Source organism: Mauremys reevesii, linkage group 15, assembly GCF_016161935.1.
Source record: "Mauremys reevesii isolate NIE-2019 linkage group 15, ASM1616193v1, whole genome shotgun sequence".
Classification (NCBI taxonomy): Eukaryota; Metazoa; Chordata; order Testudines; family Geoemydidae; genus Mauremys; species Mauremys reevesii.
Genome location: NC_052637.1, coordinates 35853180 through 35870262, shown reverse-complemented (window position 1 = coordinate 35870262; position 17083 = coordinate 35853180). Strand labels below are relative to the sequence as shown.

The following is a 17083-nucleotide window of genomic DNA, read 5'->3' as shown; positions in this document are numbered from 1 at the left end:
CCGAATAAGAACCTCTAGTGGCATGTTTACATTCATTTTATATTTATTTGAGAATAAGATGAAACAAAAACATGCCATTGTGAATGTGATGCAATACTATTTTGTATCATTTTAACAATTGCCAGTATGATATAAAGCAAAAGATTTATGGGTGTATGGCTTATTACAACAATCTATAACCCACTAACCCCCTTTTTGTCCTATGGCTGCCAAGGTGTTAATGGGCCATGCTACTTTTTGAGTGGTCCCTTACAATATGTGCTAACTACTTATGCTAAACAATCTGTTCCACCTGGCATTTTGCTGTGGCCTGGGAGTTCTGGATCGGAAGAAGAGCTCTGTGTGGCTCAAAAGCTTGTCTACCTCACCAGCAGAAGCTGGTCCAATAAAATATATTAACTCACCCATCTTGTCTCACAAATCAAAAGAAATATGCTTAGGACACTTAGCGTATTGTGTTCTTCCATTTCATTGTAAGTAATGTGAGCAGCAGGAGAAAAGCAAAAATACAAAAAGGGATCAAAACGTTACAGAAGTTGTTACCTTGAATTCACTATAGTTTTCTGAAGTTATGCAACTTCCTTTTTCACAATGTCTCACCACAGTTGCACGCTAGCAAATAATGGGCCAAAATCAAGAAATGAAAACAAAAACATTTAAAAAACCCTGTTTCTGTGAGTTTGCATTGGATGACTCAAGCCCAGACAATAGTAGCAACTGATCTATAAAATTCCAGTCATCAGACCAAATTCTGTCCTTAGACACATAGATACCATGCTGAAGTGTATCATATGGCAGAATGTGGCCCAAAGGAAGTTGAAAACAGCAATAAGAATTAACGAGTTGAACAAGAAAAGACTGATCCAGTACACAATTATTGCACCTGTACGCTGCCACATTCTGAAACCTGCTGTCAGCCCCCCACCCCACCTGCCCCCCAGTTAACTGAGGTCGTTTGAAAACAACTGTGAAGTCTTGCTGCTATTACCACTGAAACAGCCACTACAGTATTTTTAACTGTAGTTCTTAGCTATAGACCCCAATTAAACAAAGCATTAAATGCTTTAGATTTACATGCTAAAGTCCCTATAGTAACACCTAGAGGCCCAACCAAGATCTGGGCCCCATTGTTCTAGGCAGGGTACCCACACCATAAGAGGCTGTAAACCTTTTGGGGCAGACTGTCTACGCAGACAAGCCAGACAAAGGGTGGGAGTGAAACAGAAGTACAGAAAAGGGAAGTGACTTGCCCGAGGTCACATAGCAGATTCATGCCAGAGGCAGGAATACAACCCACATCTACAGAGTCCAGTCCACTGCCCAGTTCACTAGGCTTTGGCTACACTTGCATTTTCAAGCTGCGCCGCAGCCGCGCCAAGCGTAGTGTGTCAAGTCAAGCCAGGCAAAAACTCTCCCCTCCCAGTCCATCCCATACTCCACCTCCTGTGGGGAACAGCGCCGGAGGGGCGGCGCGAGCGCTGCTGGCTTTTACTGGCGCTTGCGCCGCTGCGCGCTACAGTTGCAGCGCTGGTGTGTTTGTGTTTTGCTGCTGCCTTGTGCACATGCTGCAGTGCCTAGATGTATAGAATCAAGGCCATAGGGAATTCTGAAAGCTTTCAAGGATTCACACAGTGGAGGGTTCTGGTTCAGGGAATCATGCAGGGAATTCTGGTTATTCAGAAATTTCTCTCTTTTCCCTCTTACTTCACCATCTTTTCCAGTTTTTTGTTGTTTATTTCTAAATTCATATACATTTTACTCAAACCATGACATCCTTTTTATTGGCTGTTTTTTCCTAATTCCGTCAAAGTTTTCAAAGCCTCATTCAGGGAAAAGAATGAATGGAAACCCAAAACTTCTAAGAGCTCTTAACACACTACAAATGGAGTTTATAATGGAGTATATCACTGAAGCTGGACTATACTGATGTCTGTTTGCCATGCAAACCCCATTCACTGTCTGAAAGTTGCATGCTCCAGATGCTGCCTGAATCTGTCCTCGTTTTCATAATAGAGGACGACTCTTATAAATTAAAAATTATTCTAATTTGAAAGAGAGAGAAAGAAAGAAAGAAAGAAAAATTAATTCGCCTCAATCCTTTTGGGCAAAGCTTAAAGCAATTAACAGAACTAGCTTCTTCTGAACTGTGTAACCAGTTTAACAAAAGCCTGAAAATACTTCCTTTTCTGATGGGGGATGGGAGACTGCCTCAGGTCTAATCCAAGGTTTAATTTAATGAAGGATACTAACATTGCCAGAAAGAAACATGCACATCAAGCCAATATACACGATTGTTCACATACATACAACCAAGCTGCCTATTAGGCCCCACGCCTGCACAGGGCCGCCCAGAGGATTCAGGGGACCTGCGGCAAAGCAATTTTGGGGGCCTCTTGCATAAAAAAAGTTGCAATACTATAGAATCCTATATTCTTTTGGGGGCCCCTGCAGGACCTGGGGCAAATTGCCCCACTTGCCCCCCCCTCTGGGTGGCCCTGCTCCTGCACTAGGAACTCCATGCTCAAATCCTTGCATTCACAGTGAGCCCTTGAGGGTATGTCTAACACTGCAGCTGGCAGCAAGTCTCCCAGCACAGATTAACAGACTCGTATACTCAAAATAGCAATGTGTGGCTGGTGCTCAGGCTCTCAAGACCACCCAACCCCCTACGCTTAAGAGCCTGCTCCAGAGCCGGAACATGCACATTGCAAACCTGCAGAACATAGCCTTTTTCCTTAGAGTGGCATTTCAACACACACGGGCCTTATTCTGATCTCACTTACACTGGTGCAACTGAACTGGCTTTGAGTAATGGAGTTACTCAGTTTTTAAGACCCTGGCTGGGATGATTTAGTTGGCGTTGGTCCTGCTTTGAGCAGGGGATTGGACCTAGATGACCTCCTGAGGTCTCTTCCAACCCTGATCTTCTATGATTCTACTCTCAAAGTCTCAATAAACAATGGTGTAACAAAGAGCAGAAATTTGCCCACATATCTTTTTCCATTTGCTGATCTAAGATAATGGTGGAGCACTTTTTATGTAACAGGTTTGGAAGGAGCTGACACTCTCATTCCTTATTAAACAGAAAACTTCTCAAACCTCTTTGCCTTGCAGGGCTCAATTTGAAAGAGATGATTGTATGTCATAGTCATTCCAGAATAAATAACAGTCATAAATAAAACAGCTACCGGCACGGTGCATTTTTTCATAGCTACCCCACAGATATAAGTAGGAAATGTCTTTGTTGTTATTACTGATTATATCCAGTATCACTTTAAGGTACACAGTGCAATGTATTTGTATATATTTGTAAAATGATTACTAGCTGCAGCTATATTCTTTAATAACTTGTGTTGACTGATTAATAAGGAATAAATGTTTAACAGATGATAAGATGAAGCCAATTGAGAAGGATATTACTTTAAGAGATGAAAGTTAAGACACTGTATACTAATGTTTAACATATGAATTCAATTTACTATGAAGTACGCTACCCAGGGCTGTGTAATGTATTACATAGCAATAATTAAGAATTTATAAGTGTCTTGTTGATATAAGGTGTTACTGAACAAAATTCCTATAAAATATATGACTCTCAACCATTCACTGCATACTAAAGCATGGCTGCATAAAAACATTATTAAGCAATAAATATAACCATCATATAGGCCCATCTCTCTCCCTTATTAAAGTTAATTCTGATTAAGTGGTGGTTATTATGCTGTCTTCCTTCTCCACTGAGATGAAAGTTCAGTTCCTGCATATTTCATAATTACATAAATATGTGGTGTTAATATTTTGTTGGTTTGTGTTTTTTGTCCCTTAGGGAGAGGAATGCAGCACAAAGGGTACTGGATGAGCTCTGCTGCCTTCTCCTGGAAGGAAGCAGAACTCTGCAAGTGTGTGTCATAGACCCTTTATTGCTAACATCTAATAGCAAGATGGCAGCCATGCACCAGAGAGGGAAGGGGTAAGAAGCGCCCACCTCCATGGCCTGTGTAAAGCTGCCCAGAATAGCAACACCTGCACTTGGGGAATGCAGGGGCTGCTACCAAATTGTTCTCTGCGTCTACTGGACAGGGAGTAGCAGACCATGGCTCCAGCCCAGTACCCTAAAGTGTTGCTCCCCTAGAAAGAGGGTTCAAAACTTACTCTCCCATTGGTGCAACAGGGGAGATCCAGGAGAATGCCTCCCAGTGCCCCCTCCCCCCACCCGGATGGGTGTTGTGTCTCCCTCAGTGCTGCCCCCTACAGGCACAATGGAGCTCTATCGGACTTTCTCCTTTAGCCCAAGAAGTAGGGGTCTGTGTTTCTGATTTCTGTCCCTTGTCACTGTGACGTTCCAAGCGGCCATTGTATTTGTGCAGCTTATTGATGATCATGGGGTCTCAGATAGGCACAGGTTTGCAGCACTACGTTGCAAGCTGCATGGTACCAGAATAGCTGGCTCATAGGTCCTTACGTTTACTTGTATTGGCAAGTGATTGACTAGTTCCCAGGAGTGAAATCCCATGCATGAAAATTGACAGTTACCAACTCTTTGGCACTCAGGTGACATCCTGGCAAAGCGGCTTGGTTAAAGCTCTTGAATCAAAGTAGCATTGATGCTCAAAAGTACAGTGCTATTTTATTCTTATCTAGTTACCGACACGGTCCTCACCCCCCTAATATCTGAGTGTCGAGGGCAATCTACCCTTCTGCAGAGGGTTGTTGGTATGTAATAAGCCAAGCAGGATGTCCCGATTAGTACTCTATTGACTTACCCTATAGCTCACGAGGAGGTTGTGTGTGCGCACGCACATGCTTGTGCATATAGACTTTTAGATATATAAATTATACTTTTTTCATTATCATAAATTGAATCCCCTTGTTTCTGCTTTTTAAAACAAGCTGTACAACGACAACGCATGCCTGTGCTGTGCCCAGCTGTAAGACACTCTCCTCTCTAAAAACACTGCCAACAGGGATAGGTCAGCCTCCCTCTTCACTCCGTTTGGGTCCTTTTCTCAATTCAGCCTGCCAAACGTGCTGCATTCAAAGTGCTGTGTACTTTGAATCCTGTCCAGTACCCATTGCGCGTTGAGCAGAGGAGCCAAGGTTAATTTATGACTATGCCATTTGTCTTGCTGTTCACACACACTGGTCTCCCGGAGCGGCCCGCAGTGGTTTGCATTACTCAGCATTTCATACTCTGCACCAGACATTGTGCTAGAATCTCACCCTATCCTGGGTGGGAGTCATGATCCTGGGGGTATTCCTGCAACGGCAGGATTTTAGCATTGTTTGGGTGGGTGACTTCACACCATGCCCAGGAGGTGGGAAAATATCATTATCCTTACGTCACAGAAAAGAAAAGTGAAGCACCCTCACTCCTGTTGACTTGGATAGGAGTGAAGAGCCCTCAGTACTTCATAGGATGTGCTCAGCAGAGTCCTGAGAAATTAAAGGGCAAAACTTTCAAATTTGGGTGCTTAGAATGAGGCAGCTAAAGCTAAATGTAGGGGCCTAAATTAAACTTGGCTTCACTTTTAGAGGTGTTGACCCATTTCATCTCCCATTGACTTCCAGATCTCTTGTCTGGTAAATATTTCACAAAATAAGGCTGTTGCACGGTTCACTGTATGATGCCTTGCAGATCTAATACAAAACCATGCAACTGTTTTGCTAACCTCTTGCATTAAGGCTGGTGCCTCCTTCCCTTTAACAGAGCCCTATACTGGAGTGAGATGGAGAACTGTTTCTCTGAAGTCCACCAGCCTTTCACTTGCAGGCTAGTTGTGATAATGACAAGAAACCGGAGCTGAAACATGAGGAGCAGAACCTAATTAATAATGAAGGTAATGAGATCATCGGATTGTATAGGCCAAAGACATATCTTAATTATCTTCTGAAAACTGGCAACCCCATTCATGCTTCAAGCGCCTTTAATCAATCTCTCTGTGCCTGAATATGTGTGATTACTTAGCACATATACTTATGTAACAATATCTTTTTGTTTTTTAATTTCCCTCACTGCTCTCCAAATCACTAATGTAGATAACTGCCCTGCTTAAAAGAGCATGTGATGTTCCAGACCACTAGTTACACTTGCCCTGAATTCTGATCTTATTTCCACCCATGTAAAGCAGGAGCTACTCCTTTGAAGCAAATGGAATTTGATGGTTGCAAATTATTATTATTAACATTCTGTATGGTTGTGCCTAAGAACCAGTCAAGAGTGGGGCTCCATCCCGCTAGGCACTGTGTGCACACAGAGTAATTGGTGGTCCCTGCCCCTAAGAGCTTGCAATCTAAATAGACAAGACAGACCCAGGGTGGAGGAAAGGGATGTAACACAAGCAGAGTGAACAAGGGGATGGCAGTAAACACCATATTAGTTCCAAAAAAATTTGGGGTGGGAAGGTTAATTAGGAAGGGAAAAGCTAAATAGAAAGAAAAATGAAGGGCAAGGGAACGTAGATGGGAAGGGGTGAGGGGGACAGGGCAGGGAAGAAGAGGGTAGGTGAGGAGTGAAGAGACTCTGAGGAAGGGATTTCTAAGGGCCAGCATGGCCACTGGCACAGGCTTTGCTGCTAAGGGGTGTGTGTCACGTTGGTGGTCTTTCACCTCTTGTGGCAGTGAGTTCCACAGCCTCTCATTTCATTCATGAGCCTCCTCCAATTTCATTGCTCTGATGAAACACAGATGTTAGGTCATGGTCAAAAAGGAAGAGTGGGTCTCTATGGCCCAGATCTTCAAAAGTATTTAGCTGCCTAACTCCTATTGATTTATTTCAGAGTTAGGCCCAGATCTTCAAAGGTATTTAGGCACCTAAGGGTCTGATCCAATGTGTAGAGCAGACAATGGAAAGTCTTCTACTGATTTCAATGGGCTTGGGCTCAGGTGCTAAGACAGCGAGGGCCATTCCCACGGAAGGCTTTGAATATGGAGGACAGGGACCTGGAACTGGACTTTGTATTCCTTGGCAAGTCAATGTGCAGGTGGGAGCACTGGTGTGGTGGCTAAGCAGACATGCTGCAGCATTTTGTATCAGATGGAGCTTTTTCAGACCTTTCGGCAGTTCTCTCCACTCCCCTCCGCCTCTTTGCATCTCCCAGGACATGGTGAGGAGGTCAGCTCTGAAATCCAGTGAGCGACAGTATCATCAAACACGGGAATGTCTCCCATGGAACGCTGATGCTGTTAAAAAAACAGCAACCAAGCATCTGCAAAGAGACTTATTTTAGCAGCTGATGCTCCAATTTAGTTTTTTACCCCGTGGGGGCCTAGTCTCCCTTCGATTCCCATTACCATTAATAAGAGCAGAGTGCTTGCTTGCATACTGTCCTTGGGAATAAAGCAGACAATATGGCAAATCAATGAGCATGTTCCAAATAAAGGCTTTTCAATAGACTTTCTCTGTAAAGGCAACAGTAGTGGGGTGGGGAGGGGCATCAGTATCAGGTCCGCAGATCTATATAAAAATTGGCCCAAACTATAGACTGTCCAATTATATTTGAAAGCTATTTCAAGGAACTGAGGCCTAACATCTCTAGGGATTAAGGGGCTCACAACCTCTCTGCTGCCAGCAGGTTACATTTTACTTGCCTAATGAGACTGTATTTGGAGATGGTCTGTGTTCCTCTTCAGAAGCTTGGGCAGGCGGGGGTTGGGTCGAGGCATCAATACAAATGATTCCAAAGGCCAGATTATGGAACGAAGACAGGCAGCCCCTTCTGACACGCAGCTGATTTGTACTTTTCATTGCATCTGCAGACCCTGGTCACAAAGGCTTTTCATTTCAGTGTTTGAAGGGGGACTCTTAATAGTCGCTGTCAGTCCGGGGCTAAAGAGCCTTTTGCAAAATCATCATGAAAATTTACCAGCTCAGACACAAAATCTATTTCATCCACCATTTGCCAAGATGGTAAAGAATTGCCCCAAACAAAAGCAAACAAATGCTGTTTTGTCCATTGCGGGAAAAACAAAAACAAAAACCCTCAGACAAACAAACAAAAATACTTGCCCCGTGTGAACAGGCCAGCAGGATTTTGCAAGGCTGGACTGGAGTATAACTGGGAGGGGGGTGGATCTTCACAAGAAAGGGATCTGATTCTATAGGGATTTTTAAAACGCAATTCTTCTTCTTTGTGAACTACGGAGCCAGATTGTGCCTGGCCTTGTGTGGGTGTGGCAAGGGGAAGGATACAAAGAGCCAAGCTTCACTTGTGCCCACCTCCACCGGGACTAGATATGACTCCAAACACTCTGCTCTCCTGAGCACTGTCACTCCAGGACCTTCACTCCAACAAAACGGAGGAGGCGGCGCCATGGTTCTACCGCCTGCACCAGCTGGTGAGCTGACCAGATGCACCTCTGTACAGGTCGGTGCAGTTTGTGCACTTTCCTTGCATGCTGAGGAGCTCCTGGTATAATTACGTCCCGTGATGCCATTTGGGACCCAAGGCAGTAATCCTTAAAGAGGCAAAAGTCCCACTGACTTCAATGGGAGGCAAAACCACCACTGATTTCAAAGAGAGCTTCATCAGCACATGGGATCGGGCCTTTGCTGAAAGTCGCGGGTTTCCGTATGTATTTTTGCTGATGCAACACAAACACACAAGATGAACCCAGGGTGGAAATCGAGCTCTGACCCTGAAGCTGGGAAGAGAGGGGGGGGTTGTGTTTGGGGAGCAGAAGTTGCAACTGAACATCTCAATGGAGGAGGCAAAGCAGCACCGGTTAGACAAGAGATGGAGGCGTAGCCAAGAGTAGCCATGCCGACATGCTGCTTTGTGTCTGGCAGCATTCACCGTTAGTGCTCTCTGGCAATTGACACGGTAATCTGAATTAGGGGAGATTTCGCGGCTATCAAGGAGCCCGTTGAAGGCAGTGCATCTGGGCTGTCCCGCTGTCCCGCCCCAGCGAGTGCAGTCAGGCAAGGTGCGTGAGGGCCATAGAGAAGAGGCGGAGACAAAAGTCAGCCTCAGATCTGGTGGTCCCATTGTTTCTCAGGGGACAGGGTCATTATAGGGACAAGCTATTATAATGGAGCACTCACGCTGAGTAATTCACTTTTTGTTTTAAATCAGAGATGACACGGCAGCGCAACGTGCGCTGACGACCACCTGCAAGAGACAACCCCCATTTTCAAAGACCATTTTAAGCAACCCCAAGACTTCCAATACAATTTAATTGGAGACAACATACCAGATCAACCCAAACTTCTGCACCGGGTCTTGCAGAAGCTAGTGTGTTCCGGGGGTGATATTCTAAGAGGGACACAGAACAAAGGTTGCAGCTGACGGGGAGGGAGAGCTAAGGTGGCTTTAAGATACCTTTGCACCTTCCCCATGGTGGGCTGCAGAGACCTCTGGCATAACTCAAGCTGCAGGGCTGTGTAAGTTACAGTAGATCCCTCTAGGCTGCCCTGTAGGCCACAGCACTGCTGCCCTGCCACATCACCTATGCCAGGACTTTCTAAGGGGATCCTTTATGGCTCTCTTCTGCAATGCCTCCCTGGCTGGAAATGAGGCTGTTGGAGCTTTTACCAACCATAAAGGGGCCAGAGAGGTGTGAGCCTGGAGTGTATCTGCTCCTATTTCTAAAGGGCACTTGGTTTTGCTGGTCCCTTGGGTGCTTCACTTAAGCCAGGTTGTGCTGTTCTGTATGTTTGTACATTTCACTTAAATCATAAAGAACAAACTGCCCATTGTAGGATGTATCAATGACACATGTTTATGTGTATATAAAATTGGCCCCAAATTTGTACATAATAAAATAATAATAAATAATAATTGGAGATATACCATCTCCTAGAACTGGAAGGGACCTTGAAAGGTCATCGAGTCCAGCCCCTGCCTTCACTAGCAGGACCAATTTTTGCCCCAGATCCCTAAGTGGCCTCCTCAAGGACTGAACTCACAACCCTGGGTTTAGCAGGCCAATGCTCAAACCACTGAGCTATCCCTCCCCTATGAGCTAACCCATTAGTAATGGAAAGAAAAAAGGAAACAGAGGGTGAGGACAGTAATGATTTATTATCTGTTGATAAGTAATATAACAAACCATCAAAACGGCCAGAGGCCACAGAGTTCTCAGTCCACCAGTAGCTACAATCAATACGAGGGTAAGATGAAAAGAGCATGGGCCAACTTAATGCCTTGTGTTACTCACTCAAAGTCATTGTATATCAGATGTATAAACTAGTCCCTACTGCATGAGGGCCTGATCCTGTGAAGCGCTGAGGACCTTTGAGTCCCACTCGGCACACAATCAGGCCCTGAATTTGTACTCACTGGTTTCGTGAAATGACTGTGATTGTTTGTGTTCCCTGTATATACAGAACTCTGTCTGGCATCAACAAAACGGAGGCCACTGCTTTCCAGGGACAATGCTCTGGCGAGCTTTGGTATTGTAAATATGGGACAGGAGCATGGTGCGGTGGTCTGGAGATTTGGGTCACCTAGTCTAAAGGGATTCTTTCTGCTTCTGCTTGTATCATTATTTCACTGATGCCTTTGTATACTGCTTTGCTTCAGAGAGAGTGAGCCTGTAGCTAGAGAAGCTGGGAGGACTTTTTTTAAATAGAGGAAAACAAATCTACAGAAGGATCTAAAAAAATACACATTCTCTGAAGGCCACATCTCCATAATGATGCATTAGAATAGCACTACGGGCCAGATCTCAGTGCTGCTGAACCCCCTCAACTCCCATTGATGTCAGTGGGAATTGAGGACAGGGCACCGTGATGGAGGTACTTGGAACCTTGCCGGACCGAATCCTAAACTCCTTCCATTTGGGGGGGCCGTCTGCATTGCTTGCTCAACCAAAACCCGCTGGAATCATTGGCGTTTTGGCTGCATGAGAAATGTGGAATTAGACGCTTGGTTAAGAATGCAGGAATTGGCTCCCTACCATATTTCCATGAGGATCTAGGGCTCTGAGACCGGCATGGGGCTTTTATTTCAGGATTACTGCCAACATGAGGAATAATCCAGCCGTGCTGAAACAGCCCATGTGAATGCAAATAATTTTATGATCCTTTGCTGAGGCAGTAAAATCTCACTTGAAAAAAAATATCAAATATGTTTTTTTCCCCCATTTTATGGCTTGGGATGGGGGGTAAATCCTGGGCACTGCTGAACAATGCCGAAATCAGAGGGCCTTGCAGGTCCTCCGCACCTCTCGGGATTTCGCCCATTAAGTGTGTAACACCCCAAACGCTTGGAGTTTACAAGACCACCTTGGGAAGCAAGGTTTCAGTTTTATTCATGTGCTAAAAGCATCCATAGATCAAATGTGCAAGCCTCTTTTTAGGCCAGGAAAATGCCACCAGGGGACTCTCGGGACTCATCTCTTCAAATGCTGATCCCTCCTTGTCCGTTTTAATAAAAGGCAGCAACAGAAAAAAAGTGTGCCATGTGGTCTCAATAAAGCAGAGAGCGTAGCAATCAATAACAGAAACAATCTGCACTTACTTGCTTGTAGAATTTGCCTTTAGCAGCAGCATCTATAAAACCAAACCACTTGAGACCTCCCTTCACTGTTTTGTTTCTCTTGGGACAATGAACCCACTGTACCCAAGCTCATCTGTGTATTTTATAATTTCCCCTCTGTTTAGACTGACACCTTGACCATAAATCACACCATGATAATGATCAGATGGTTGATCCTGACTCTACCATTTATTGTAACTGGACTGTCTGCCACGCAGCAGACTAGTTTCTGATGACAATGGGTATTTTTTTGTATGCAACATGGACATTATTTTCTCTCAAGCTCAGTGATCTTTCATTCATATTATATATATATATAAAATTTGTTCCCATGTTAGCTGATTAAAATAGATATTAAAAATACTTGTGAAGACAAATATTTTGAAACCAGAAAGCACCACACATCATGCACAATTCCAAATATACATCGGTACAGTAGTTATTTAAAATATTTTTGTGGAGGACACCCAAAAACTCTCTCTCCCCCATAAAAACTTTATCCCCCTTTGTAAATTTTGAAGAAGGGTGTATTTTCTCAAACAGTACTTTTGTCAATATGGGGAGGTACATCGTATACTGTTAAATACTTGGTTTCTGATGGGCGACCATGTACGTACATTGCGTGGAAACTGAATTGAGGTTGGGGCTTAAGGGAGCAAAAATATGAGTATAGTTCATTCATTCATCATTGCCTCCAGAAAACTGATCCAGGTCCAAAGCAAAGTTCTCTCTTCTCTTCAGTTAAATCTCCATATATATATCTCAGAAGCCTGGCAATATGTAATTCTGATCAATTAAATTACACTGTACATCAAAGTTTTATTTCTGTGGAAAGTTGCAGCAGAGATGTAATAAAATGTACAATACGTTCCCAGGGTCTATGAGATTTCAGATCATCTAGAAAATGCATTTTCTTTTGTTAAAATAATCTTGATAAACAATATATATCCAGGAAGAGAAACGTAAAGCCTCAAGCACCTTGGTATGTCACTGATCAATGAACTTGTACAACTGTTCACACCACATACCCTGTAAATTCAGACAGAACATACTGATGCTATTACCATCAACCGTAGCATCTCTTTTGCACTCTCTTGTAGCACAGACATGCCTGCCTGTAACTCTGTGTGTTTGTGGGTCCTTGACTTCTGAGGATGGAGGAAGGTTGGTGGGTAAGGCACAGGACAGGGACTCACTGTGATCTTAGGGGAATCTCTTGATTGCCACGTGCCTTCGTTTCCCATCCCTAGAATAGTGATAATAGTATTTGCCTAGCCCAGAGGATTGTTGTGAGGACTAATTGAATGTTTGTGAGGTACAGTGTTTTCATAGCACGTTCAAGCATCTCTCTAAAAATGAACCACCACCAAACTATTAATATATGGAGAAAAAACCTGTCATGTCTGAACAGTGTCTGCTAGATATTTCATAATGATTTTCAGGTGCACAGCTATATAGTGGGATAATACTAAACAAGCATAGTTTAATATTCATATATGTACAGTGTTATCATCAGGTACATGAAGAGGATTCTAGCCTGACCTCCTCGAGGCTATGTCTACACTACCGGTAAGTCGAACTAAGCTACGCAACTCCCGCTAGGTGAATAACATAACTGGAGTCAACGTAGCTTAGGTTGATTTACCACGAGGTCCACACTACACTGGGTTGACTTACTTTACTCTTGTTCGGGGTAGAGTACCGGGGTCAACTGGAGAGCGATCTGTGGTCGATTTGGTGGGTCTTCATTAGACCCGCTAAACTGACCCCGGTGCATCAATCCCTGGAGTGTCGATCCGGGGTGTTGTAATCCACAGCACATTCCCTTACCTCTGAGATTTAGTGGTTCCTGTCTCGCAATTTGTATTCTCATTAAAATCTGATAGGCTGGCTATTTCCATCAGCTTTACACAGTGCAAGTAAATCAGTCTGCTGCACCTATATACAGACAGCCGTACAGAATGACAAGTCAATACTTTCCATGACACTTCATTTGGCAAAACTCTGATCTCCTGTTCAGAACTTTTGTTTTCATAAGCAGAGAGCAGCTGCCAATGCATGATGATAAGATTCATTGCAGGCCACAGATGCACAGTAAGAGAAGAAGAGAAGGGAGATAAAAGAAAAAAGAAAAAGTAAATACAATTCTTTGCCTGATAATCATAAGAAGGAGCTTTGGCCACCACAATTTCCAGAAAGAAGAGGAAAAAAGGAAAAGAAAAGAGGAGGCTCTCTTGGCTAGATCCTCACTAAATGGAATCATGGGCACACCAATCAACAGATTCTTTTTTGTATGTTAGATTCTGACATCTGTCAGTGGCTGCAGTGATGTCAGAGGCGAGCTAGATATGTATCACTGCCAGCTGTATGAAAAACCAAAAACTAAGGCAGCAGTTTACAGGGGCATGCAAAAGGGTGGGGGAAGCAGGGGCCTGGGCCCCCCCCAAAATTGGCAGGGGCACAGAACTCCTCCAGCCCCACAGCCCTGGCAGGGAGAGTGAGCTTCTCTGGCTCTGGGACTGTCGTGGGGTCACAGAGCTCCTCCGGCCCCAGGGCTGTGGCAGGGCACAGAACGTGCCCCTCCAAAGGCGGTCAAATTTAAATTCCTGCGTGCACCCCTGTTCAGTTATTGGCAGGATGAAATAAATGAAAGCCACAACGATGGGACAGAGAATGGGGGAGGGGGAACGGACTATACTGGGAAATTATATTACTTTATTTGTAACATCTCTTAATAAATGGTTCTTTTCCTAGCTGTTCCTAGCCCTTTCTGGTTAACCACTTGCTCCAGACATCTGTGAAACACTCGTGTTAACCATTTTGTGACCTGGTGTTGCACTGAGAATTTTGGGGTTAAAAAGATTTTACTCCTTGCACAGATGTGCCAGGTGTTCATGCCCAAACACAACTGCCCCACACACCATGCCAGTGGAACAGTGGCACTTAAAAGCCATGTTTCTGTGGCCATAGAGGACTCCAGACGTCACAGTGGATATCAGCAGCAAAGACCTTATTTGATAAAGCAGGTAATTTAAAAGCCCTACAGAGATCTGTTCTCTTCTCTCTCTTCACCCTCCCTCAGTAACAGCATTTTGGAGTTTTGTATAAATGGTGACTTGGCGAAGTCTCTGATGTGACTGATCTCAAATGATACCCTCCACAATCAGAGGGCTTCAGTAACTTAGCCAGAGGTTCTGAGCCTATTACAAGAGTGGGTGGGTGAGGTTCTGTGGCCTACAATGTGCAGGAGGTCAGACAAGATCTGTGCTTCTCTAGCTATGGGTTGGGCATCCCCAGGGAGGCGCGGGAATGTGTCAAGGGAGGCCCGAGTTGTGTGCTTTTTTCTTTTTGAGTGTGAAGAGCTGTAGCTGTCAGACCCGGCTGGCTGGGGCTTGTGCAGAAGGGCTGTGCACACCTTGGAAGTGGGGATAAAGGGAACAGCCAGAGCCCCGCCCCCAATCCCTGACCTGGAGGTGGTGGGGCTCCAGCTGTCAGCCTCAGGGTAGCAGCAGCAGCGCAGAAATACGGGAGTCAATGGGGCACTAAGTCTACTGTGAAAAGTGATGACAAATATCACTTTTCACATTGCCGCCTTTACTTCTGTGCTGCCGCTGGTGCGGCGCTGCCTTCAGAGCTGGGCGCCTGGCCAGCAGCCACTGCTCTCTGCTCTGCCTTCAGAGCTGGGTGGCAGTATATGTGTTTGTATAGGGGTGGGGGTGTGTAAGTGACTACAGACACAAATAAGAAGGGCCTGATCAAATACATCTGAGAACCTCTGAACTAGATGATCATGATGATCCCTTCTGGCTTTAATGTAAAAGAGTCTACGGATTCTAACCAGAGAATTTAGCGCTTGTGTTTAAAATACAAGCTCTGTTTTGTCAACAGTTAGTGGGAGAATTTTTATCGCTATCAGTGTTTCAGCTTGTATGCAACATTCTTACTCGTCTTACCGATGAGATTCTCAAAAAGCAAAGCGAGGTCACCTCTTACTATATAATCTCCCATGAGGACTGCCTCAGCTCCTTGCATCCAATGAGTATGGAGGACTGCTTTTATATATGGTATTCTCATTCCCTGTTGTGCATGGTAAATGAGGCAGTGCCAAGTCTATGATTCTTCTGTGCAGAAGGGTTTATTTTGTGCAAGAAAATGTGTCAAGTCAGACAAAACCAGAAAATGCCTTTAAAAGTCCTCCAAGCCATTATACCAATCCCGGCCCCATTGTGCAAGGCACTATCCAGAAACTCAAAGACTGTCCCTCTCGCACAGAGTCTGAAAAATAGCCAGGCTTCGATTTCTATCAGTAAATGTTGGAAAACGTTGATTTCACGCAAACTGACCAAAAAAATATCCATCAGGAATCATTAAAATGGACAGCTAGGCAAAGTAAGAAAAATGCTGCCTGAGAACTTATTAGGATTTGATTTAAGGATATTTCCTTTGTGACGTTGACAATTTGTGTTTTAATGGCTATAAAGCTTTAATTTTTTGAATCTCGATATCTACTGTCATTAAGTAATTATTGTCTGACCCAGGGGTCGGCAACCTTTCAGAAGTGGTGTGCCGAGTCTTCTTTTATTCACTCTAATTTAAGGTTCCGCGTGCCGGTAATACATTTTAACGTTTTTAGAAGGTCTCTTTCCGTAAGTCTATAATATATAACGAAACTATTGTTGTATGTAAAGTAACTAAGGTTTTTAAAATGTTTAAGAAGCTTCATTTAAAATTAAATTAAAATGCAGAGCCCCCCAGACCAGTGGCCAGGACCTGGGCAGTGTGAGTGCACACGTGCCATAGGTTGCCTACCCCTGGTCTGACCCCTCCTTGATTTCCCATAACTGTGAAAATTTAAATAGATAAAATGGGAAAAAGTGCCAAAAATAAACACCAATATTTCTGTTGAAATTATTAAAATAAAGAAAATCGAATTCTGTCAAGCCTGAAAGTAGAAAAGACAAATAAAGTGTGGGAAGGAAACACCAGATCCTCGGAGGTATTTAAGCGTCTAACTCCTGTTGAAATCAAAGGGCAGTTAGGTGCATAAAGATCGGGGAGAATCGAGGCCAAAGAGACTTGTCCAAGGCCATACAGCAGATCAGTGGCAAAGCCCATAATAAAAATCAGATCTCGTGAGTCCTTGGCCAGTGCCTTAGGGAAAATGAAACCTAGCAAATGCCTTTCCAGAGAAAACCCTGCTAAATAAAATGCTGCTGCTTCTCTTAAAGCCTCTGCTAGTCGCTTTCTCTTGTTGAGAACCCACAGTGAGGCTTTTAGGGTTGCAGAGACAGCCCAGACACCCAAGGAGGAACAAAACCTTCCTATTAGTCCAGACCAATTAGATCCCTTATAAAACTGGGCTCCACACTCAGTTCTTACTACCTCATCCCATTGCCAAAACACAAGATACAGTAACCAGACGAGAGGAAGAACCCATCCTACTGCTGGATGGTTGCTCCATCACAGAGATGAGATTCAGTACTTTATTACTGCTCGTTATGATGTGCTGACAACAAGATTGGAGCTGCACAAGATACTAAAAAAGTCCATGTCCCAAAGAGGTCACGATCTGAAAGACAGTTGCTGAGAAGGCAAAACACACTATG

At 44.2% G+C, this 17083-nt stretch overlaps 1 protein-coding gene and 1 long non-coding RNA gene across 16 annotated transcripts in view; one reads left to right on the top strand and one right to left on the bottom strand.

The window, feature by feature from the left end:
* RAB11FIP4 (RAB11 family interacting protein 4) overlaps nt 1-17083 on the bottom strand; it is a 204495-nt gene that overhangs the window by 36998 nt on the left and 150414 nt on the right. The window lies entirely within an intron of this gene.
* The window catches only part of LOC120383407, an 88629-nt gene that overhangs the window by 1689 nt on the left and 69857 nt on the right, over nt 1-17083 (top strand). For 5 of the 15 annotated variants that reach the window (XR_005588446.1, XR_005588442.1, XR_005588445.1 and 2 more), the window contains exon 3: nt 5708-6149. This is a non-coding gene — a long non-coding RNA (uncharacterized LOC120383407). The other 10 variants (XR_005588456.1, XR_005588455.1, XR_005588448.1 and 7 more) reach the window with 9 other exon arrangements.